Below are 25,384 nucleotides of genomic sequence, written 5' to 3'. Positions count from 1 at the left end.
ATAGGTACAGAGTTTCAGTTCCGAAAGATGAAAAGAGCTATGAAGGTGGATGGTGGTGATGATTGCACAAGGTGCATGTACTCAGTGCCACTGAATAGCACACTTAAAAATGGTTAAATGGTAACTTCTATGTTATACGTATTTTAACACCATGATGCTCCATCCAAGTCCTAAGGCCCCATGACTCCAAATGGACAGAAAAGAAGAGGAAGCCTGAGTGAGGGAAAGCTGCCATGCTCTGCCCTTCCGTACAAGGGCGTGTGGGAGGCAGGAGGCCTGGACCAAGCAGGCCCCTCTATATCTGGCTGTTTACAAACAGGTTGGAAATGAGCCTTTTCTCTTTGAGATTCTTTGAGTCTCAGGCTTGGGGGGAAAAAAATGAAAACGTTGCTAGACAATTCAGTAAATACAGGAACAAATGTCCTTGGTGATAACTTTATCAGCAGGAGAGGGGCAAGTACCAGGCATGTCATAACAAGGGCAGGAATTTCCTGAAACCACAGGGAATATTCCAATTCTGAATAATTAGTAAGTGAGAGAACGTGGGTGAGAGCACTCTGTAGACTGCGGAGCAGGATTCATAAAGTAAGCTCAGCACATCGTTGTCAATCAAGTAGCAGAGTGTGGAAAGGGCCAGGGGCCCTGAAAACAAAGTCAGGTGCTTTGGAGCCTCGCCAGGGCGGCCAATCATCCTTCCCCGTGGCCGTTCAGGGAAGCAAAAGCATGGGCAAAGGAAGCAGCTGGAGTGGCTCTTGCTTTTTTAACAATGATGCCCACAGACCCGTCAGCCACCTCCTCGCCCTGGACCCAAGCACTCTCACCTGCAGGCTCCCCTCTGTCATCCTACAGATCATCTCCTTTGTTCCTCCCACCAACCTTCTGAGGTAGGTACCATTACTAATAGCACCATTTTTGAGATGACAAAAGCCGAGGCCAGAGGGGTCAAGTAACTTGCTTGAACCCAGAGAGCTGGTACAAAACAGTGCTGGAACCCCAACCAAAACCGTCCTGACTTCGCAGACTTTTCTCAAACAATTCATTGACTCATTTGTTCAACCAGCCAACGAGGATTAAGAGCCTACAGTGTGCCAATCCCTGAGTCTAGGCTAGAGGTGAGGGGTAGAGAAATCGATAATACAGAATCCAGGAAGGCCAATTAGCCAATGGCCTCTTACTCATGAAGCACTTCAAATACTATTAAGAAGGAAAGCACACATTTAGTCACAGAAATACACTGAAAGGACCTAAAGATATGCCTTCTACAACCTTAAATTCATGTCCCGTTATGAAACCCTCTGCACAGAGAGTTCAATGAATATCATTCGTAACTCGTATAGGTACACCTTGTGTGTAGCAAAATTATATTGTTTCTATGTGTATGAGTTTGACTTTGGTTAAATGCAAATATACAAAAAAGGTCCTAATATTTTTCTTACCCTGTCTTGGAACTTTTTCAGTCTTTACTATAATGGGAACCTCAGAATAAAGAAGGAATGTAGGTCTTTCTCCACCAACTCTAAGAGGCCCTGAATTTAACTGACAGCAAGGGTTACTATGGAGAGTGACCAAAGGTCTCAAGGGTGGGGTGGGGGCAACCAGGGAGGCTTCCTGGAAGAGGCTATATCTAACCTGGCTCTTGGGAAGATAAACAGCACAATTTCTGCAGTCAGGCAGGCCAAGTCCCCTCACTGCTAAGTGTCATCATGGGAATGTCTCTCAAACTCTTGAAACCTGAATTTCACATCAGTTTCAGAGCTTCCTGTAAGGATAAAAAAAGCCGCTGCATGAAAGACTCCCAGCACCACGAACGCTAAGTACTGCACTGACGTTACCTATTACCATCATTCCTTCCGCTAATAAAGGGCGAGGAGGAGTCAGCCTGGTAAGGAAACAAGGCAAGAACTTGCTGATTTCACTCCTGTGGTCATGGCATTCAGGAAGCGAAAGTGTGGGGGCGGGGTGGGGGGAATCTTAGAAATTCAGGGAAAAAAGGACGTCGTGGTGTGAGCTTCAGCCTGAGACAGGAAACAGCCTGGCTGGCTGGATGTGAGGCACTAGTTGGCCTGGAAAGGTCTAGTGAGAGGAGGTACTGGAGGCAGGGACACCAAGTCAGATGACTTTGGGGCCCCATTTACATGGTCACCTACATGAGCAGCGTCTGCGGAGTGCATATCACACAACCAATGCTGAGGGCAGCAGCCTGCCCAGGCGGGCGCTCCACTGGTCCCTGGACAGAGGACTTGGCTGCTGCAGGCACCAGCCAAGGTGTCCACCTCTGGTGTGTCCCGACCATCTGGGCTATTTCAGTCCATGGAGGGCAGCAGTGTGACCAGCACCGTCACCAACCTCTTTGGACTTTATGGAAACCATACGTAAAGGAGTCCAGCTGTGACAAGAGACTGGGCTTATCCCAGTTTACAGCCCAGCTACAGGAACACGGAACTTTCAATTTAGACGCTCCTGCCAATGGTCCCTATACCAGGATGACAAGGATTAGAGGAAATAGAGCTCCAGGCCACAGATCTCAAGCTTGGTGGGCGGCTCTATCATAAAGTTAGCTCAATACAGATCTGCGTAGAAAAACACAGCGCTTATCCCCCCAGGCAGATGAGAAAGAGGAAAGCTATTTTCCCATCCTTCCCTCTTCAGTAGAAATGAAACTTCCCTCCTGGGCTGAACTATCAACTCCTCTTTACTCTCTCCACTGCAGTGTGTTCAGCATCCCTCCCTCCCAGACGCCCTCCGCAGCACTCCACCATGGCCCCCTACCCTAATACTCCCCCAGAGTTGCTGCACAACTCTGGGTGGTGCCAGCCACAGACGATGCAAGGGAGAGAATGCTGCCCCAGGGGTGTAAAATCCAGCAGCCCCCAGACAGCGCACACCCTCCCAACCCTCCATCCACATTTTAGAAAAAGCAGGGAAATGTCGAATGTTTAGGAAACCCTGTGTGATTCCCACATGTTCTCCAACAAAATACCTAGCAGGTAAGCACTACTTCCATGGAAGATTTTTACCAGGCCTTTCTACCCACTTTAGCAAAATTAAAACTAGACCTGAGATTTACCAAGGAAACACCTCTTACAAACCAAATAAATCCTAAGAACTACAAAATCTCACCTTAAATTTGTTTTCTACACAGAGAAGAACATTCTATCATTCCCAAGTTGTACTTTAAAAATAGAATAATAACTATAGCAAGTGTCTTTTGATGGCTTCCTCTGTAAGACACTGTGTTGAGGGCCTTCTATGTATTATCTCATCAATCTTCAGTTCCACAGATGAAGTGCTATTGTTAGTGTCTATTTTCCAGATAAAGAAACTAAGGCTTGAGTCCTTCTTAAGGCCACACAAGTAATAAGTGGAGCTTACTTTAAACACAGAATATATCACAGATTCTCATAAGGATCAATTTTCATCACTTTATAATATTCCACTGCATCACCAACATTTAAAGATACATGCTTGATTTTTTTCTTTTTTTTAATTAGAAAGATTTTTAAAAATAGGAAATCGTGGAACAGATGGCCAGTCTGCACAGGAACCAGATCACAGTTTCTAAGTGACAGATCTTTTTCTACTAATGAACCCACCTGCCCAATTCCCTACATGAGGATGCCCAATGCAGCACAGACAAGGAAGGACAGGGGAGGCATGACTGAAGGTGTAGACTCCTGCCAGATACACACACTGGAGACTGCCTGGCCTGTGCTGTTCCTCTCTCTTCCACCTTCACTGGTCTCTGTTTCTCTAGAGAAATGATAGTAGGTTTGAATGTATCTTAGGCTGGATTGCTGAGAAAACAGAACCTAAGACCAAGCTTCTATGCCAGTGCTTTAGAGCAATCCCAGGGAAGCCAGAGTGAGGGAAGAAGAGAAATGAGGCAGCAAAAGCAAATATAAGATGAAGTGGGACTGGCTGGGGCTTCACAAGAATCATAGCTTCTTGCCTGGTCCTACGGGACATCCCCAGAGAGGCTGTTAGGAACTGCAGCAGCTCAAAAGCTTCCAGCAGAGGAAGTGGTGCTAGGAGACGGAATGAATCTGCCAGCTCTTGCTGATTTCTTGTTCCCCTTGGTCAAAGTTCACTCTGTGGTGACCCAACTTCTCCACATGTTTGGGACGTATTGTCTGGCCCCTTCAGCAGCAGGTGGGGAAGCCAGATTCCATACCCTATAGGGTGGTGCTTCATTTGAGTCCAGAAGTGGTGGGAGGGACTCCAGCATGGCCTTGGATGGCAGGATGGTAGAGGCCAGTGGAGATGGGCACCACTACATCCCAGAAACAGGTGGGGCTAAGAGGATCTGAGGTGGTACCTAAGCGGGAGCCAATACAGGAAGGTTAAACCTGGATAGGAATCAACGGTGGTACACAATCCCCCACACACAGAACACAGAGATGATTTCATAGGTGTTTTTGAACTCTGGGCTATTTGTGCTCTGTAGGGTCTTAGAATTCTAACTGTCATAAGTTACCACCCATCCATTTCTTCATTTCTTCACTCATTCATAGCATTCAATCAGCATCTCCTATTGTTAGGCACATTTTAGTGAAATTCTAGGGAGACAGACAGGGCTAAGACCCAGACCCTTCCTGGAAGAGGGAGACAGGCAAACAAAAGACAATCACAATGCAGTGTGACCCGGGCTACCCCAGGAAAACCCAGCAGCGCCAAGCACAACGAGGAGTGGCCCCTAGCCCAATCTTGGGGTGAAGAAAAACTGTGGGGAGATGACACCTGGGCAGGGGCTCGAGAGACAAACAGAAATCAGCTGGAGGTAGAGGAAAAGGACATTCCAAGCTGTCAGTACAGCATCAATAAGAATAAAGCAGGACAATGCAATATGGTCAATTAGAGGGTGCCACTTTACGTAGCGAGGTTAAAATGGTTGTGTTATCATGCAAAACCACTGTCTGTTACCAAGAAGTCTGTTCAGCAGACATCCCTGACTCTTACATTCACCCCCAGACCTCCCTCCTACCCAACCCCATCCCTGAACATCACTCATCCCTTACCCCAACTCCTAAAGTACATATCGAAGATGGGGTCAGATCTGGAGGTAAGGTAAGGCACCGTGTGAGGGGAAGATGGGGCTAAGGAATGAGGTTTGAGTTCAGGGATGGCCTGAGATGGTCAGTGTTAGCAATGGGGCAAGAAGCAGGGATGGGGTGATGATGTCTGTTTTGTACATGACTTAAACCCTTGAAGTGTAATAGTCTTTTGATAAGCCCCCCACTCAAAATAGCTGTTAATAAAACGTAATCATGTAAAGCCTAGGAGATGAATAAAAGCACATTGTGTTTTCTGAACTATAGATGATTCAGTCTGACTAAAGCAATGAGCCAGAAGGAGAGCAGTAAGCCAGGAGGTTGAAAAGATGGGGAGTCAGGTCAGACAGGGCCTTGTAGGCCATGCCTAGAAGGTTGGGTTTAGTCATAAAGGCAATGGAGAGCAATTAAAAATGTTTAAATGAGGAAATAGCATGATTCAGTTGTATTTTAGAAAGATCCATTCTGGAAGCAGCGAGGAAGGTGGACTGGAGGGTGGGAAGACCAGCTAGTAACTACAGCGATCAGGCATCGCAAGATGAGGGATACAGCGGGGGAATGTTTTTAACGAGCCATTTAAGACTACAATCATCGAGACATGGCGATAAAGTCTATTTGGGGCTTATTTAGGTTAAGGGGTTGTGACGTGGTGGGTGGATGAAAAGGGTCCTGGAAAACTGGATAGATTTTTGCGTCATTCACCAAGACAAGGATTTCAGAGGGAAGAATGGTTGCGAGGGTGGCAGGGACTGATGAGTTCAATTTTGGACCCCGTGAGTTTGACAGGCGTGCAGGACGACCCCACTGAGCTGTCTACGGGTTCTGTTAAACAGACCCGTCGAGAGCTCAGAAGGGGAGAGATGAGTGTTGGTAACACAGATTGACAGGTCGGCCGTGGGCTTGGATTAGGTCACCTAGAGAGAATGTATAATATGAGAGAAACAAGAACCGAGGGTGGGAAGGTCAACATTTATGTGCTGGGCATGGGGAGAAACAGCCACGTGGGAATTCACTCCAGATGCCTTTTCTTGTCACATTGTGGAGGCCCGGACCAAATTCAACCTTCCGTTGCCGGGAAAATCAACCTGGTTCAGTTAAATCAAGGGGAAGACCAGGTAAAAGAGATACTAGTGTTCGCTACAACTAGTGAGCTCTTCAGGTAACACGGAGATAAGGGAGCTCTGTGGGTTCAAGTTTTAAGACAGAGAGGGAGAAAAACAGGAAGCGTTAGAGAGAACTGCAGGGGCACGTTTCTGGATTTCCAGCTTCCCAGCCCTGGTGGAAGTGAAACCTCCCTCACCTTTCTACAGCTCGGGCTTCTGTGGGTGCAGCTAAGACGTTTCACACACTTAAGCTGGTACTTCCACTACTTGTGCACTTCATCCACCAGGAAGAGTTCTCTAGGCCAAGATGCACTCAAACATGAAGGCCTCCCCCCTAGAACTGGTTATTCGTCTTCTTAAAAAAAAAAGTATAATTCTCTGGATCTCTTTGAGATCTAATTTAGGCCAGAGCCCCTCCTCTCCAGGTAAATACACATACATGCAACATTAGTTTTAACTGGAGGCACTTCCCAGATCTCTTTTCTATAAAGGCCCTCCATGAATCCCCTAGGGATCTCCGCACTCGCTCTTAAAAGCTCCACCATAGAACAATTTATCTAGCTCAAGTCGCTTTCAGACCTTTTAAAACAAAGCAAAACCATCCCAGAGGAGCAGAGTAGAAGGAAGCCAGGCACTGTGTCTTCTACTGACCCTGAACTGATAATTCCTTATTTCCATTTTCAGTAGTGCAGAGGATATCTCCTTCCCTTTTCTCAGGATCCCTCCTCTCCCGCTGCCCCCCAGCAAAACAGACACATAGGCATCAAACCAAAACAACCCAGCCAAACACTCAAACTCAGGCTGAGGCTGTGGGCCTCGGGCTGCAGCTGCAGCAGGGCCCGGGGCGTTATCCTTGTGAAGCAGACCCCTCGCAAACAAGAAACATCCCCGTTCACGTCTGCTGGCTGACAGCAGGGGCACGTGGGTGTCTCCAACTGCCACGGACAGCAGCGAGAAACGGGGCCCACTGGGTGGCCTTGGCACAGTGTGAAAGTTGAGTAAATATCTGTTCACTGAGGGCTGGCCCTACTTCCGTAGAGCGGGGTCTTGGGTTCTGATGGGTGACATGCATTGTTGACACCTGGCGCTTTTTTATGGATTGTAAATGTAGAGAGCAGATATGTTAGGAAGTGTCGCGGCTCGTAGACAAAATCATCCTCATGTTATAAAATCTGAGCAACTCAGCACCTTGAAATGGTGACAGCTCATCCATCTCCACACCTAGTGTATTTCCTTCCTTTAAATTAATTTTTCTAATTTTTATTTCTCTCTCAAAGCTTGCTTGCTTGCTTGCTTTCAAAAAGGAATACTCTCACTGAAGAAAATTTGGAAAATATGGAAAACCAGTATAACGACTGGTATGCTTCTGAAATGATCCGAATTCTAAAACTTCCCTTTGCATGCACCTTTCCAGCTTCCCAGGGACGCTGCTATTGTTTAAGGGTAGAGTTCCTCTGTGGGGGGCCGGGGCCAGAGGCTGTCACCAGAGACAAATGGGACAGAATCCTTTGACCTTGTGACTGCCTGGCTCTCACCTTGTAGCTAAGAATTATTTATTCTATTGTTTTTTTCCAAGTTGAAAGAAATTTCCCACAGTTTATGCCTATTCTTCTTACTTCCTCAACCTGAAAGAACAGAAAGAAAAATTTAATCACTGGAAACTCTTTCCTATTAATTCTTCTGCTTCGGTATTTCTAAAGTTTTCATTCAGTCCTCGCACCACCCACCTCCATCTGGAGAAGGTTTCTCAAAAATTCTAGTAGGGATTTAGAAACCAACCACACTGTCACATAGATTTGGTCCCGTCACCACTAATAGTAGTATTTCTTTTGGTAGACGTTTCACTGACAGTAACTCTTGCAAAACAGAAAAGCCACAAATTCGAAGCATATAAACCACATATGCAAACACAGCAGGCATTCTAATTAGAGAGTTGAGAGACAAGACTTCAGAATTTCATTCTCCATCTCTTGGTCCTAACTGAGCTTGGAGAGTGAGACTATAAAAAAAAAAAAAATTCAAAATCGTGTTATTTGCTGAGTGAAATCAAGTGTCTTAGATGCATTTTCCAACCAAGTATAAAACTTGCATTTAAAAACAAGTAGGGAGGGAAAAAATAAAAACAAATAAATAAGAAACAAAGACAGTAGGGAGGATCAGTTTATTTATTGGAAAAGAGTGAGAACTTCCTTTCCCGGCACATAGCGAGAGAGAGCACACGTGAGGTGAGCGTATGTAATACTGAAACGCTGACATCAGCAGGGATACCCATTTTTCCTGTTTCAGTTTTCAGGCCTCTGAATGCTTGTGCATATGTGATTCATGAACAAGTTGCCACATCCACAGGCCTGACTTTAACTTGGGTGCAGTGTTTCAGTTACAGAGGAAGCTTAAGTGGCTGATACATGTGTGTAGAACTTATTGCGGTACCTCCTTGACCTCTCTTTTATTTTGAATAAAAAGAAGGAAAACAGTAGCAGTGTGGGTTAAATTAAAATGTGGTTTTCCGTTCAGAGAAAATTCAAAGGGCTTTAAAAATGTGTGAGCTGCCACCGCTCCTAACTTCTCACACATCGGCATGAGCTGGGAGAACGTTACGGTGTTGAAGCGATTAACTGCTTCATAGCATTAATACAGCCACACTTATACGGAGCCCTCAAGTCTCTGCGAGGGGCGATTTTACTATCAGTTCCCATCTCAGGACGAGGAAACGGAGACTCAGACAGTCAGCAGCCTGCCAAAGGGCACAAAGCTGCGAAGAGATCACGCAGTATCTGACCCTAGTCTATTGACTCTGAAGTCCAAGCGCTACAGAATTCAAATGATAACCATTCAGAGAAAACACCAGCATCAAATAGGTTCATACTTCACTTTACACTGGCAAAGCAAAGAAAAGAACAAACCAGAAAACAGGCACCAGGTTGATCTTTCCACTGGGGCTGGAATACCCCCTGGTCCAGCCCTGGGACCCCTTCTCTTCTTTATCTGCTTCCACTCCTTCCCGGGCTTTGGGTCCCATCTCTAGCGAGGGCCCCACACAGAGGTTTCCAGCCCTGACTTCGCTAATACCCACTGAGCACCTTCAATGTCCAACAGGCCTCTCAAACTTCACATATTCAACAAGTACTCTTGGTGCCCCCAGACTACTCCACCAGAAGCCTCCCCCACCCAAGATGGTAGCAGTTCTGTCTTCCCAGTAGCCCCGGTCATCCCCCCAGAACAAGTCGTCCTGGACTTCCCTCTTCCTCTTACATGGTTTCTCTCATGTTCATTTCACAAAAAGGCAGTTAACAAAAAATCAGATTTCTTTTTTTTAATTTTTAGGGGGATGAAAGCAATTAGTTTTTTTTTTAATTAATTTTTTAAATGGAGGTACTGGGGATCGAACCTGGGACCTTGTGCATGCTAAGCATGCACTCTACCACTGAGCTATACCCTCCCCTCAACAAACGTATTTCTCATATGATTCTTTAAAATAGCAAACTCCACTAGCACAATTGATAATTATCTCGTTTGCATGCAACTCATCATAAGTACCTTTACTAAAGCAGTTGGGTGGGCTTTATCCACCATGTCTACCTACAAACAATGAGGTTCACCTACCACTTTATTTCTATGTGCTATTTCATAAACGCATACGTAACACTTCCTATTTCCAAGACGTTGATCTCAAAGTGCTTTACAATTCATTTAACTAAATAACTCACGTATCCTAAGAACTCAATAAAGTAGGTACAGCTATTATCCCACTTATTTAGACAAGGAAAATGAGGCACAGGGAGGTTAAGTAACGCCCAAAATTACACAATTCAAACCTGGACAGTCTGGCTGCAGAGTCTGCATAAACGACCTGCCCTCATCTGGCTCTCTTACGGCTGGGACTCACATCTGCCAAGTGCCCCGCCAGGACTGGCTGCACAGGAGGGAGGCAGCCAGACGACAGGGGATCAAGCCCCTGGCCCCATGAGCACAGTGCTGTGACCGGCCAAGTCACCTGGCCGAGTCTTATATGTGACAGCAAATGACTGACTCCTTGGAGCGGCCTCCGGAAGGCCTGCTCAGGGCTCAGGAACTGAACACCAACCCACAGCCGAGCACGTGAGCTCAGGGACCCCAAGTGCCAGGGACCAAGCAGCTGAAGGAACTGCTGCAGACAAACCCGCTGCCTGCGCCAGTTAGGCTGATGTGAGTGACAGAACTGTGCGGAATTTATGCAAATAGATCCCCATTCCCCAGCTCACTCCCTTGCTGGATGATACTTTATAACAAAAATATTAAGGAGGGAGAGATAGGGAAAAGAAGAGAGGGAAGTATGCTTCAACAGCCCTGCTGATAGTGGGAACTGCCTGCCAGAGCAAAAACAAGGGCTGTCTTCCTCCCACCGGGATCTCTGTGGGTGTGGCCAGTGTGGACAGACAGCCCCAGTTAACTCTTCAGAGCACTCTTCCATCTGTTTCCAGATACAGTAGTGACTAAGGGCACAGTTTCTAGAGCCAAGAGATTAGAAGAGGGTTCAAAGCCCAGGTCTACTGCAACCTTTGACAGATTACTCAACTCCAGGCTCTGCTCGCATGTAAAATGAGGTCCCACTCCTCCCGAACGCACAGAGCTGAGATAGAAATTAAGTGAGATAATATGGAGTAAACTGCCAGCAGAGGACCTGGAAGTAGTAAAACTCAATGAATGATAGCTATTGATAGTGATTTTGATAATTCTATAAAAAAAAGTTTTACATACCTTTCAACTGCTCAGTCTGAGGTGGAGGGAGATGTAGGGACAAGAAGTAATGTCAAAAAAAATTAATACTTTATGTTTGGCAAAGATACAAGTAAAACTGGGTTCACACAACAGACAACATTTAAACAACGTGTAAGTGAATAGGCTATGGGAAACCCCAGCCTCATCCACATAACCACGGGATTATAATTTCTCTCTTTTAAAAACTTGAGTCAGGAAAGACAGACAAACATATTCAGTTTCTAAAGCAGAGAAATAAAATCTGTTTTCATTTAAAGCATCTCACTTTTTTTTTTTTTTTAAGCAATTAGCTAACTTCGAAAGGCAGCCAATGGAGTGATTCCATCATGCTGGTAAGGGTCTGGTGTCTCACTTCAAAGTTCGGGCAGATTGAAAGCCACTGATAGTCCTGCTCTACTAGTTGGCATTTGGCATGAAAAGTGCTGAGGCTGCCATTTCATTCAGATGGTGTGTTTGCACAGACCTACAGCACTGGAATGGTACTTTCTTTCAGTGAGAGCCAGGGTTAAGCCTGAAAGGGAAGGGTGTAATTATCTCATGCCCAAATTAAAATTAATGAGGACATTTGGGGTTACAGTTGAGGGCCTCCATGGGATACAATAATAGATGGAGAAAATCCTAACTAGATGTCAAGGGCCCAAGTTCTGAGGGCCACTAGCCCTATGGAGATCGGCGGAGTAACCAAAGCTGGGCACCACCAATGTGAGGGAGGTGGCATCAGGACACGCAGAAGTGCCAGGGGGCTCCTGCATGACTTTAAACAAATCACTTGACCTTCCCAAGTCATTCTGCAAGTGGAGAGAGACCAACTGCCTGCCAGCCTGACAGAGTTTATGATCGGATTAGATTGTATTTATAAAGAGGTTTGTCATCCTTCACTCCAAAGTGCTTTCCTATTAATAAAATGAAATGTTAGGAAGGTCAAATTAGAGGCCAATGTTACTCATCTTTTAATGAATCACGGAGTGGCTTCATTTGTCGGGAGGTGATGCAAGCAACGCAAACCATCAGAGTGTTCAGATTAGATGGTAGGGTGGTGGTCAGGAAAGGCAGACTGCAGAGAAACTCGGGCTTCCCTGCTCCTCTCTTACTTGACCCCTTGACTCCAGACACAAAAGCCAAGTCACAGACCTAAACAAGCCTGTGCTGACCATCAGAGCCACAGTTCACTCAGGTCCATCCACTCCCTAAAACCCGAGGCTCCCACTTAAATTCCACTTCTACCTCCGTTCCAGTGCGACTGCTCCTCCCTGAGCCTTCCCAGCCCAGGACAACCTCAGAAAGATTCCACCTCTGCGTTCACAGCACACGGTGCTCCTTTGATTATATGCCTACTCTCTGCCTCACTATTATGGAATTATTATCAATTTTGCATGAATATTATGCCCTTTCTCTCTCAGGTTAGAGGCCGTGTCAGAGGACAAAGTATTACACTTTTCTGGATTCCTCATAACATCTTCCTTATAGCCTTGCACCCACAAGATGCTCGATGCCGCTCATGTGAAGTCACCTTCCAAAGATTTTACTGGGCCTTCAGCAACCTGAAAAGTAGCCTCACACTCCTCACTGTGACTAAATATCGTAAGGAACACTGACCATCTCCTGCCTGGTAGTGAGACCACGCAGAGCAGGCAAGCCTGGGTTAGTAGGAGGCTAGTTGGACTGACAGAGGTATATACATGAGCAAAAAATTCAAGGGACTTTGAGTTTTCAATCCTGCCCTTCTATTATCTGTCTATAGAATTTGGGCTGTTTCTTTGACAGTTATATTTCAGAAAGACAGCAGTAGCACTCGAAAGCTACCACCTGAAATTGCTAGACATGGAGAAACATCTCTGTGATATATACCATAGCATTTATTCAGTATAAACATACAGAGAGCATACTATTTATCTAGTTATTTAATACGTACATTTCTTAAATATCAGATTTCTGGATTAATGCTATCCAACAGCGAACGGTAACACTTCCTAAAGAATATGTTCAGTGTTTTAAATCCCTCCTGGCTAGTTTAAGTGCCCCTTTCCTCACTGGCTCTCCCTCATGTCTAGGGTTTTGTTTGCTACATCTTTTGAAACTTTAGACCAAGTTTCCTGGAGACCAGAGGTTAAGGGAACTGTGGGAGTTTGCTGTAGAGTTGACCAAGGGACGGAGCACTAAGGCCAACCCTTCAGGAGGAGGGGAAAGAGCTGGCTTTCCAAAATTACCTGGACAGAGAAACAGACAAGAGTTAACCAACAGAGTTGGCCTCAGGCCTCCTGGACAGAGGTTATGGTTCCAAGCTTTCACATCTCCCTCTGCAGGTACCCAGAATCCTAGGGGATTCTCCTGTCTTCAAGAGCACAACTTTAAGGTGTCATTTGTTTGTCAAATCTCTATTAGGAAAAGGATCTTGTCAAATCTCACTCATTTCATTTCATAGCTTAGGTCCACCATGACATTTCTTACTTAATACAAATTTAACATGCATAGAATTTCCAGTTTATTCAACACCCCAATGGACCATTTTACACTCATGCCATGCCACCCTGAAACAAATACTGTCATATGCTAGCCAGCACTTAAAATGTTGACCCTGGAAGTATTTCATGCATTCGCATGGTGCCTGTTGGGCAGGCATATCACTCATTATCTAGATCCTGGTAGAGTTCAAACTTCTGCTGCATCCAGGATGGGGAAAAATGCAGTGAAAAGAAAACAGACCCTCACTATGTTTTATTTTATGTGTCATGTTGTACATGCCAACATATTTTCTCCTTAACGTCCATTCTTGGAATGCTCTCTCATGATAGGAGCAGTGAGTCACAGCTAAGGGAGTTGTCACAACTTGCTCCAACCATTAGTAAGAAGCCAAACCATGGATGACCTTGGGTTCTCAGGGGGTTATTTATCTTGGTTGGGGGTTGATCACAATTTGCATGATCATATGGTTCAGATGTTTATTTATGAAGGTGACCTCAAGAGAAGTGAGCAATGTCTTGGTCTGACTATTTTAAAATTCAGCCAGATGTCCACCCAGTGAGCAAACCCAGCTTCAGAAGAAATTAAAACTAGGATGACAAGAAGTGTGATGGATCAGGATTGGAAATACATTGACAAACTGAGTACAAAGTCTAGAACCAGGCAAAGGAGCGTGTGCTCATTGATGGGACAGGGAGCCCTCATCACCTCTTGCCTGTGGTCTCACCTACTTCAGTCTCCCTGCACTGCTCCTAGAGATGTGTGCCCAGCCTGAAAATTTGATCCTATCAAACCCCAACTTAAAACCCTTGAGTGGCTGCTCCTTGCCCAGAGGATAAAGTCCCAAACCCCTGGCACACAACCCAGGGCCCTGCCTCACCTGCCTCTGGGACCCCGCCCTGGCCTTGTTTCCTCTTGCACTTTCCCTCCTAATCGAATACACCTGTCTGCAGGAGGCTTGTCCTTCACCGTACCACTGACATCAGCTTTGGCCAGGTGACTTACTTTGCCAACAACATGAGAGCTGAAGCAATATCTGCTACTTCAAAGCAGACATTCAGGGCCATAATAGTTTTGTTCTGTCATGTTCTCTTTTTTTCCCTTTCCCATAAACAAGATTAGTATTGTCCCAGAGAGAGGCTATTTCTTAAGTCTTGATGGATCCCAAAATCAAGACAGATGAGGAGAAGAACCTGACCTATGCTGGACGCGCACCAGACATGAGAAATAAACCTTGGTGGTTGTAAGCCACTGAGATTTACTTGGCCTAGGATGATTATTACACTGCTTTTGATCTCCCATATCGTCTCTGTTTGAACTTCTCCCCTCTGCTCTGCTCTTCCTTCCAATCCCACCTGAACGCCATCAACACAAGAGAACTGCTCATCGGTCTACACTCAGCTCAGATGTATCCCCTCAATCAAGTCTTTTTTTCCTTCCCAGGTATGAGTGATCACTCTCACCTTGTGGACCTCCTCTGTATGCTACGGGTCTACAACTACATCCCTGGAATGGTGCTGGGGGCTTTCTATTCATTAGCATCATCCTTAGAACAAATCCTCTAAAACAAAAATTTTTTTGGAATCTTCATTTTACAACGTGAGACACTTTGAGAAAAGTAAAGCAACTTGCCCAAGTCTCCTGGCCACAGAGACCGAGTTCTCACCAGGTGTGGGTCTGGCTGTGAACTCAGCAATCTCTCTCCTGCCCCACATGCTCTCTTCCTCCTCCAGCACAGAGCTTCAGATCCTCCCACTCCGGTGCAGAGAGTAAGTCTCCTTACCAACAACTGAAAGGGCTGGTGAATTAATTTGACACTTGAAAGATTTGCATCTGGAAGTGGGCTTCTTACCCTCTGAGAAGATAATCACTTTCTCTAAGTGGATGTATTTATTCTAAGGCTCCTGGCAAGTGTACTGGAGACCCTTGGAGAATTAGGGCATTTCGTTTGGGCCCTGTCCCAAGGTCCCAGGCTCTGGGGGTAATGTGCAGGAAAACACAGGCAGAGTCCCACTAACATCCCCCTAGAGAATCTTTGGGAAGGTCCTGTTTGGTTTGTCAGAGGGTAAGAAGCAAGTAGCAGAGGGCTGAGAACTCCAAGCAAGTCTGGTACATATTTGACATTTTAGGTTTTAAAAAGATAAATTCATGGGGTGAAACACTGATTTCACCCTTCAAATTAAACAAGGAAAGTGACACAGTGGCAAAGAATTGAACCAGACCACCCAGGTCAGAAACAGGGAAAAAAAATCACATGAAGTGGGAACTGCAATTTGGGGTTTCTGTGAGCTGCTGGCATGTTGTTGTGTGGTTGGGCCTTTGTTTGTTTTCTTCTCTTCTCTCTCTCTCCCTTTTTTAAAACTTCACTTATTTGTTTAAGGGAGGAGTAGGAAGTATAAGAACCTTCAAATTTCCTCCCTAAATCAGCCACACTAACGACAGATTCAACAAAGTACCATGATATTCTTTCCACATAGCATTCATACCAATTTTTTCAAGGGTTACAAAGGTTTTCTCAGTTACTAGTTGGAATCCATTTATCTCTCTCACCATTCCAATGAAGCAGGTTTCTTTTTTAATACCTCAAAGGATATATTACCTTCAAATGATACTATCAGTAACATTAATAACAGTATTTTCCCCTTTAAGTGTAAAAAGCTGTTCGGAGATCCAAATAGTTACTAGGCCAGTTTGGACGTCTGATTTACTCTTTATAAGACCATCCACCCCGCATATTAAATAGTAAGAACCAGCATGTATTGAGTACTTAGCGCTGTCCTCTGTGTTTTTCAGCATTGGCTCATTTAATCCTCAACACAAAGCTATTAGGCAGGTAAAAAGCATTGTCGTCACTACAGATTAGAAGAGTGAGGCAGAGAGAGCATGAAGGACCTGCCTAAGAGAAAGCAAGAGACAGGCAGAGGACACTTTTAGCCGCACAAGACCACAATTAATGATTCACTTACAGCCCTCGGGCAGCTCCTTTTAGTAGCGGCTGCAACACACACACAGAGTAGCGGCTGCAACACACACACACACACACACACACACACACACACACACACACACACACACACACACACACACACACACACACACACACACACACACACACACACACACACACACACACACACACACACACACACAAACTCTCTTCATCTCAGCGAGAGGCGGGTGTCCGGCAAATTGCTTGGCAACGCGCAGAGGAAACTCCATCCAAAGCCCAGGTCCGCCGGGTCCAGGCCGTCTCTGGGCGCTGTCCAGCGGGCAGCGCGCCTGAGAGCAGGCTGGGGTCCTGTCTCCGGACACCCCGACGGCGGGGCAGAACGCCAGAGCCGGGATTTCAGGCGTGGGGGGTGGGGGAGAAAAGCACCATCCGCAGAGACACCTGTTGTCGCCTCACCATTCGGGCCAATGAAGGCGTCGCGGGAACCCAGATCTCGGGGAAGACACCCACTGGCAGTGCCTGCGTGTGGGTGCGGGGGTCTCAGGTGTCCTGTCCTCCCCGACTCCACCTCCGCCCGCCTCAGGCGGACTCACCTCACTCCCTCTCACCCCTGGACGCCGACGGCTGGTTGAAACCCGTCTCCCGGGGGCCCCACCGAGGCAGGCGCGGGGGCGCTAGGGGCTCGGGCAGCACCCGCGGCGCTAGGACCTCGCGGCCAGCCCGCCCCCCGCCCGCTCCACCTGCGGGGCCCCTCTCCTCTGGCTTGCTCGCTCTCCCCCTGCGGGGCGCGGTTACCTGCGACGCCGCCCGCAGGGTCCGGAGTGTCGGCCGGAAGGTCGCCGCGGCAGAGTCCGCAGAGCTGTCCCGGAGCTCCCCGTCCGCCCCGCTGTTCTAGCCGCGCTCCCTACTGGCAGACCCGCCGCCGGCTCCGACTCGGAGCTCGCTCTGCGCCCGCCGGCTCCGGGCGCCGCTCCCGCCGCCCCTGATTGGCTGCAGCGAGCGCCCGAGACGCGCCCTGATTGGGCATCCGGAGCCTGGGCGTGGGGCGGGCCCGGCGCCGCCCGGACCTGCTCTCCGCGACCCAGGCACCGCAGCCTCGCGTCCTCACTGCACCCCGAGTCTCCCATCCAGACGCTGAAACCGGGATCCTGCCCCTCCAAGCGAGTGGAATCCAGGCACCGGGAGGAACGGAAAGCACCGCTGAGAGTAGCACGGGGGTGGCGGGGAGTAGGGATCGCCTTGGAGTCTTTCCCACACCCCGTGCCAAGGCTGGACGTTGGGGATCATTGCTTCTCCCGTCTCACTCCTAATGGAGTTTTGACTTCATGTTCATTTAATACTTTTACTATAAAAAGGGCGTAGGACACAGGGCAGTGGCTTGTAAATAGTGAGCGCCAAATTGTGTTGGGGACGCAGATCGTACTTGACACAACCTCTGTGTGGTCCAACCAGAGCTTGCAATGGGTAAGCGACTTGTCCAAGGTCCTAATCACTCTGTCAACTTATTAAGAAAGAGAAAGACGGTGAGATCTTCCTTTACAAGGAACTTAATACCTAGCTAGAGAGATGAGGCAGGAAGAAGAAGAAGAAGAAGAAGGAGGAGGAGGAGGAGGAGGAGGAGGAGGAGGAGGAGGAGGAGGAGGAGGAGGAGGAGGAGGAGGAGGAGGAGGAGGAGGAGGAGGAGGAGGAGGAGGAGGAGGAGGAGGAGGAGGAGGAGGAGGAGGAGGAGAAGAAGAAGAAGAAGAAGAAGAAGAAGAAGAAGAAGAAGAAGAAGAAGAAGAAGAAGAAGAAGAAGAAGAAGAAGAAGAAGAACAACAACAACAACAACAACAACAACAACAACAACAACAACAACAACAACAACTCTAACGTTTCCATGGCACATATTATTTGCCAGCCTCTTTCCCAAGTACTTTACACATATTTAGAAACACTGGAAACAGCTGTCATAAGGATGTATGCATGTCCCGTGTGGACAAGTGATATCAGCTCTAGTATTGGGAGGTTTTCATTTGGAAGATATACTCAGTCACTCCACACTGAGATGGAGAGGCACAAGTTAGAATGGAGAGGGACTATCGGGAATTAAAATTGTTCCCATCTTCCATTTCTTCTCCCATAGTCTTTGTTCCTCGCAACATATTTTCCCACCTGCAATGAACCTTTCTAGAGAATAAAAATGATCACTATAAATCAGGGTGCCCTCAGAACGTTTTTCTACCACTCATAAAAGGACCCTCCCCAAAACACCCAGATAGACAATGAGTAGAAACAAACAGTACAGTTTATATTTTAGGACCTTTGACTTTGGTTGCAGTAATGTCTTCCTGAAAGCAAATATGTAACCATTTTCCTACAGGTTTTTCCCTCTAGTTCTATTCTCCTATGTTGACAGAACTCTTGAGTGAGAAATTTAGTTGGGAAGGGAAATAAAGACTAGTGAAAACCAACTTGACCTACTGTAAACATCCTGATTTTTGCCCTAAAGTGAGTTTAAAGTCATTTATTTTGAGGAGCCCCAGACTCTGGGAGAAAATTAGCTCAGTTTCCCCAGTTTTTATCAATGGACAATCAATTCACTTTATATAGGAAAGATGTACTGGGCATAGATGGGGCCTCACCTGGTAAAAACATGTGGGCACAACAGACTGTATGAGGAAGTTTCTTTCACCAACATCTGTCTCCAAGCATCACAATCCCATCATACCAGTTGCTCACTTTCCATGGCTGCGGCTTTTGCCCAAGCAGAAGTTCCATTTGGATTGGTCATACTCTCACCCCAAAGAAGGACAGCTACTTCAGCCAGAAAACTAGGCTGACCCACAAAGATTACTTAAACTGATCAAACCTGGTCACATCACACTAAACTCAGCCCTCTGAAAGGATAAATGAGAGAAGAATCTGGATCCCACCACATTCAATCTGGAATCTTCCTATGGGCAGGAACTGTTTCTGTTGTATGCCCATCTATGCCTTGTTTCATCTAGGAAAATGCTCTACTTAGTTCTATTTCCTGTGTTGCATTTCTTCTCTGGCAACCTCTACTTAGCACTTAAGACTCAACTAAAATATCCCTTCCTCCCCGAGCTTTCACTAACTCTCCCAGGCAAAGGTAGTCACCCCCCGACCTGTGTTACGTTCTCATTTCAGCATTCTAGTTTACATGGCCATCCATCCAGTAGGAAGTGGTAGATATTCAACAAAAATGAACTGATTGACTAAAATCCCTGACTGGTTAATTGGGTGGCATTAAGGAGACTGGGGCCACACCCCTATTCTGGTCAACAGGCAATTCTCCGGTTTCAAACTGGATGGACATGTGGTATGGGTCAAAGTGATCATTCATCCAACCCAACAATGAATAGGGAGTTCCTGTTTGTCAAGCACTATCAGGTAAAGAAAAGAATAATCTCTCTTAATGTTTGCAAGATAAAATGGTGCAGCTGATTAGAAAACAGTTTGGCAGTTCTCAAAAAGTTAAACATTGATTATCATATGACCATATGTTCCACTCCTAAATAAATATGTATTTATTCAAGAGAATTTAAAACATATGTGCACAAAAAAACGTGTACACAAATGTTCACAGCAGCCTAATTAGCTGAAAGGTGCAAACACCCCAAATGTCTGTCAACTGTTGAATGGACAAACAAAATGTAGTATATCCTTATGATGGAATATTATACAGCTATAAAAAGGAATGAATACTGATACATGCTACAATATGGGTGAACCTTGGAAACATTATGCTAGGATAAAGAGGCCAGACATTACACAAAAGGCCACATATTGTATGATTCCATTCAGATGAGATTTCCAGCATAGGGAAATTTATAGAGACACAAAGCAGATTAGTGGTTGCCAATAGAGTGGGGGAAAGAGAAATGGAGAGTGACTGCTTAATGGATCTGGGGTTTCCTTTTGTGGTGATGAAAATGTTCTGGAATCAGATACTGGTTACGGTTGCACAACTTTATGAAGATACTAAAAACCACTGAATTGTTTGAGGGGGAAATAAAGTCCACAGCATGCATTCTGAGAATGTAGAAACTGTCAATGAAGGAAATGTCAGTTAAGTCCCAAAATGCAGTAGCTAAAACTATAAAAGTGTGGAGAAACAGAAAAGCCTGTAAAAAACAGTTAGCAGTCAGCTGAGCTTCCCATCATGCTCCAGCTTTCAACAACCGGGAGGAGATTTACTCCTTTGATCTGCTTTGTCCAATTGAACATTCGATGATAATGAACATGTGCTCTATCTGAGCTATTTATTACGGAAGCCACGAGGCACATGTGGCTATTGGGTACTTTAAATGTGGTTAGTACAACTGAAGAATTGAATTTTAAATTGTATTTAAATAGCTACATACGGCTAGTGGCTACTTTACTGGCAGGGGACCTTTTGCTGGTTTGGAGAACTAGAGCCATCTTCACTGGTAGTTTGGAACACTACTGGAGGGCATGGGAGTGGGAGAGACTTGGTCTTTATGACCCATAGTGCATATACACACAGCCCAGCTCAACCCTGCATCCACTAGAAATCCTTCCATAAGATCTCACTGCTCCCACCCTTCTCTTCTCTATGAGCTTGTAATGAACTTCAGTCAATAATACAGTGTTTAGTTTTGTCTTTATAAAGGTGCTTTCATTCCACAAATATTTATGGACCAAGAACTATGTGGAATTCTGGGAAAAGAAAGGATTGTGGACAATGTCAGTCAAATTCCAAAGGGTTGATCTTGACAAGGCTGAGAGGGACAAGGGACATAAGAACTCCCTTCCAAGGATCTGATTCCTTCTCTCCTTTCCTCTAGCATCTCCCATTTACATGCTTCCAAGGGGGAATCTTGTTATTAGGATGCTGAAGTGATATTGAAGCATCTTTATTTAGATTTCTTGTTTCCCACTCAAGCCTTTTAATATCCTTAACTCCTTGAAGACACCTTCTAATTCATGTTGCTCTTTCCCTTTTGTGAATATTCATTGAACTTGAAATCAGTAGACCATAATGACTTTCTAAGTATTCTTCTGTAATGTAGTGTCTCCACAGCAAGATTCATTTGTTACACAAATGTTTATTGAACTTCTCCTTATTTTTGTGCCAGAAAAGTCCTAGGGGCCAAGGATAAAAAGACAGGGTCACTGGGTAGCTTAGAGCTCAGTGAAAAGGCATACAATGAAATTGTTCTACAGTGTTTGGCTTAGACATATGAAAAGGTTCACTGAAAACAGAGGGCAAGGAGCAGATGACTGAATGTGGAGAAATCAGGGAAGGCTTCTCAGAGGAGGTGACATTTGAGCTGAAGGAACTTAAAAGATGAAGAAGAGGTTTCAAAACATTTTTTAAAATGTAAGATGTTATTTTATTTTTTCTTTATTTTTTTTATTGTGGTATAATTGAAATACAACATTATAAATTAGTGTACAACATAATGATCTTACATTTGTATCTATTATGAAATGATAATCATATTTTTAGGTTAAGATGCTTTTTCTTTTAATTTAAAACTTAAAAAAAATTTTAATTCATTTATACTATCCACCTTCCAAAATTGGATTTGAAGCATTATTTCAGGAGAAGCTTTGGGGACCAATGTTTGAAAGAATGCCTTAACATCAAAATCTGACTCAACATCTGTGACAAGAGTTTGCATTGCTAACAAGGGTATTAACTGGACAGTCACTCTTGCTGCCCTCCAGGCTTATTCCCAAGAGCAAGATAAAATAAATATAAGGTTCTCTGATCTCAAGGAGTTTAAAATGTCTCCCCTGTACTATTCCAATATCCTTCCTTCTGGTCTCTTCAGTTTAATCTTATTTTCTTCTATTCCAGTGTACTCCAAATTTCAGCCATCTGTGCCCCACTGTTTGTCACCATTCTTGCCAATGATACATGATTCTCCAAGTATCATCTGCACTCTTACATACTTAACCGTTTCTTTATTTTTTTTAATATTTTTAATGTTTCATTTTATTTATTTATTTTTGTTTTGTTTTGTGGGGGAGATAATTAGGTTTATTTATTCACCTATTTTATTTTAGTGGAGGTACTGGGGATTGAACCCAGGACCTCATGCATGCTAAACATGCTCTATACCACTGAGCTATACCCTCCCAGCTGTTTCTTTAAATTCTAAAATCTCATTTTGCTCGACTTTATTGAAAGGGAATTTTTATATCATTATTATCAATGAAAAAACAGTATCACTTGCCATAAATAGAATGTTAATGACAAAAACCATTCAATGAAAATAAAACCATGTTATCTAATCTTAGCTGGAAATTGTTGGCTGCTACAAGTTCTGAGCTTGAGGCCCTGCTCTTTCTTTGCTAAAAAGGAAAAGTATTAAGACTTAGAGGGCTGTTAAAGACACACTGGCATCACACCGATCATTTCTCCTTGGGTAAATCAGACTGAAAGAGAATTGAAAAAAGAATAACTCTCTCACTATGTGAGCCAATGGAATTCAATACCCCTTTTGCACGCCTCTTAAAACCAGCGCCTGCATCAGGTAAAGTCAGTTCACCCTGGGTACCACATGTTCATATACACTGCTCTGGTCCATCCCTCTCACAGCTGTCAGAACGACTTAACATGTGGATGTTATCATTTCTCTCTCCTACCCAAAATGCCTCAATGGCTCTTCATTACCAGGTCTCCTCTTGAACTGTAGGTTCTAATCACTGCATTCTTAAATGTGATCTCTTTCAGGGTCAATCACAACCCCACCTGCCACATGCCACCACCTGGGGCGAGGACAGGATGGACGAGAAGAGCAATCCATTCTCACAAGGAATGTCCATCCTTCATCCATACAGCTTAAGACTGATCAGGGAGAGCACAATGTCACCACATTGAGGCAAGAGGGGACATCAACAAGAAAAACCTGTGGGCATTGTGGAGCAATGGGCTGGAACATCAAGGGAGGAAATAGGTGTGACCACCCCAGAGGACCAGTGGGGAAGCCATGGAGAGGAGGGGGTAATTGCCCTGGGTGCCAGCACGGAGAAGAGAATGCCTCAGGTAGACCAGAGGCAGCACCATCGTTGGGATATTGCCAGTCAAGACCAATGCATGGGCCCTTGCATGCAGCTCAAGCCAAAATTCGGTGGTGAACTGTCAGTATCCCAGAGCCCTGAACTTACCCTGCGTATGATTTGAGTGAGTCATCCCAAATCAGCGTGCCTGCACCATTCTGGCAACCCATCTTGTGAGATCCTGGAAGAGAAATAGTGTCCAGGCCAGCGAGACAATCCATGCTCCAGGCCAGCCCCCAGGATGCAGGAGCCAGCTACAGGGCACCAAAGATCCCAGAGGCATGAATCGAGGAGATCCTGGGACTCTGATAAATTCCATGTGTAGGTAGAAGGTCCAAGAGTGCTTTGAAGGGGAGAAATGGGAACAGGTGGGGAGCAGCACACCGGGGGCCCGACCTAGGCAGGCTCAGGGCACCCCACCCAGACAACACTTTCAGCCCCACCAGTCTCAGGCGTAAAAAATGGTAATTGTGAGGAAAGATTTCCAAAACAAAAGACCCTGGGGCCCAGAGCCTGGGCTGGCACCCCATTTGCCTTGTCTATGGACCATACTGCAGTAATACACCTCTTCCACCTTTGAGGCTGGAAAAGTCATATATGGACTAGTTCCTCCAGCCTCTCTTGCAGCTCGGATGCCCATGTGACTTAGTTCTAGCCAATGAGAAATGAGAGGAGTTTACCAGATGGGGAGAAGGGGTGTCTGAGGAAGAGTTTCCTCTCTAATATAAATGAAAGCCTCTTTCCCAGTCCAGTCTACTTTCTCCCTTTTGTGAATATGCTCTTCTGAAGATGGGATACCTACAGCTGTGGCAACCACCTTGCGTTTACAAGGTAGCAAGCCCAAAAGAAAGTCGACAAGCCAAGGACGGGAAAACAGAAGGAAGGAGCTAGGGTCCTTTTGCTGCCAGGGAGCATCATACTTTGGCACTTCCCAGACCTGGTTGGAAGACATATTATTCCACCTTGATCAGGTGGCTGAGATTCAAATGAGATTATACACCTACGAATCCTTCATAATCCACACAGTTGTACAGAGATATTGCTTATTTTTATTAGTTTCATTTGACAGGAAAGCTAAAAAGGGGGAAAGTTAAATGATGCCCCCAAGATAAAGAGGCACCATGGGACTGTTGTTGAGAGGGAGAGCAGATTTCTGACGGCTGGGGATTGACACCCAGCTCTGCCACCTCCTGAGTGTGACCCTGGGCCAGTTCCTGAGCCCCAAGTCCGTATTTATAAAATGAAAATAATACCACACTTATATCAGAGGGTTTGGGGAGCATTAAATGAGGAGGCGCTGATAAAGAATTTAGCCCTGTGCCTGGCACATAGCACGTACTTGACAAGTACTCAGTATTGTTACTACTTTACTCCACAGATATTTGCAGCAGAGCTACAGAGCTCCTGCATCTCAGCCCTGCTCTGCACTAAAAATGAGTTATGAGAAAACATTTTCAATGGGAGATTGCCAGCGGCTACAGTGATGTGTTAGAGTATCTGGCAGTTGCGAGGCAATATAGCAGGTGGACAAGAGCGTAGAGGCTTGGGTCTGAATCCTGGCTCCATCACTTAATAGTTATAATCCCCTTGGCAAGTTATTTAGCCTCCCTGTGCCTCAATTTCTTCGTCTCTAAAATGGGTTTTTGTGAGGAGTGGACGCGTTAGTAAAATCAAGTGTTTAGGGTGGTGGCTGGCATACAGTATTAGGAATTATTAGATATTATTACTGTTATTTTGAATTCATTTAAAATTCAAAATAAAGTGTGTTCTTAAAAATTCCAGTTGGCTTTTATTTCAAGGTTATCAGGGGAAAAAGCAGAGACAGGCTCGATGTCTTTGTGCCTTTGTCTATGCTGTTCCCTTTGCCTGAAATCCCTTCCTTTTGGCCCATAAAACCGCAACATGCTCTGCTGCCCCAGGGCCAGGGCTCACTCTCTCTTGCTCCAGTCCCTCAAATGGGACTCATGTCTCCATTTTACTGTGTATTTCCTAGCTTCCTCAATAAGTTTTTCAGTGGAAAGGTGGAAGAG

The 25,384-nt window shown here is 45.4% G+C and overlaps 1 protein-coding gene across 3 annotated transcripts in view; it reads right to left on the bottom strand.

Annotated features, from left to right (window-relative positions):
* Positions 1-17,283, bottom strand: part of STON2 (stonin 2) — a 139,698-nt gene extending 122,415 nt beyond the window's left edge. For 2 of the 3 annotated variants that reach the window (XM_074365175.1, XM_074365176.1), the window contains exon 1: positions 17,115-17,282. The gene's annotated coding sequence lies outside the window, so the exon portion shown is untranslated. Of the gene's footprint in view, positions 1-17,114 lie in introns of all 3 variants that reach the window. The other variant, XM_074365177.1, reaches the window with a different exon arrangement.
* Positions 17,284-25,384: the final 8,101 nt, after the last annotated feature.

The sequence above is a fragment of the Camelus bactrianus genome, chromosome 6 (genome assembly GCF_048773025.1).
Source record: "Camelus bactrianus isolate YW-2024 breed Bactrian camel chromosome 6, ASM4877302v1, whole genome shotgun sequence".
Lineage (NCBI taxonomy): Eukaryota > Metazoa > Chordata > Mammalia > Artiodactyla > Camelidae > Camelus > Camelus bactrianus.
This window is presented reverse-complemented; position numbering and strand designations above follow the sequence as displayed.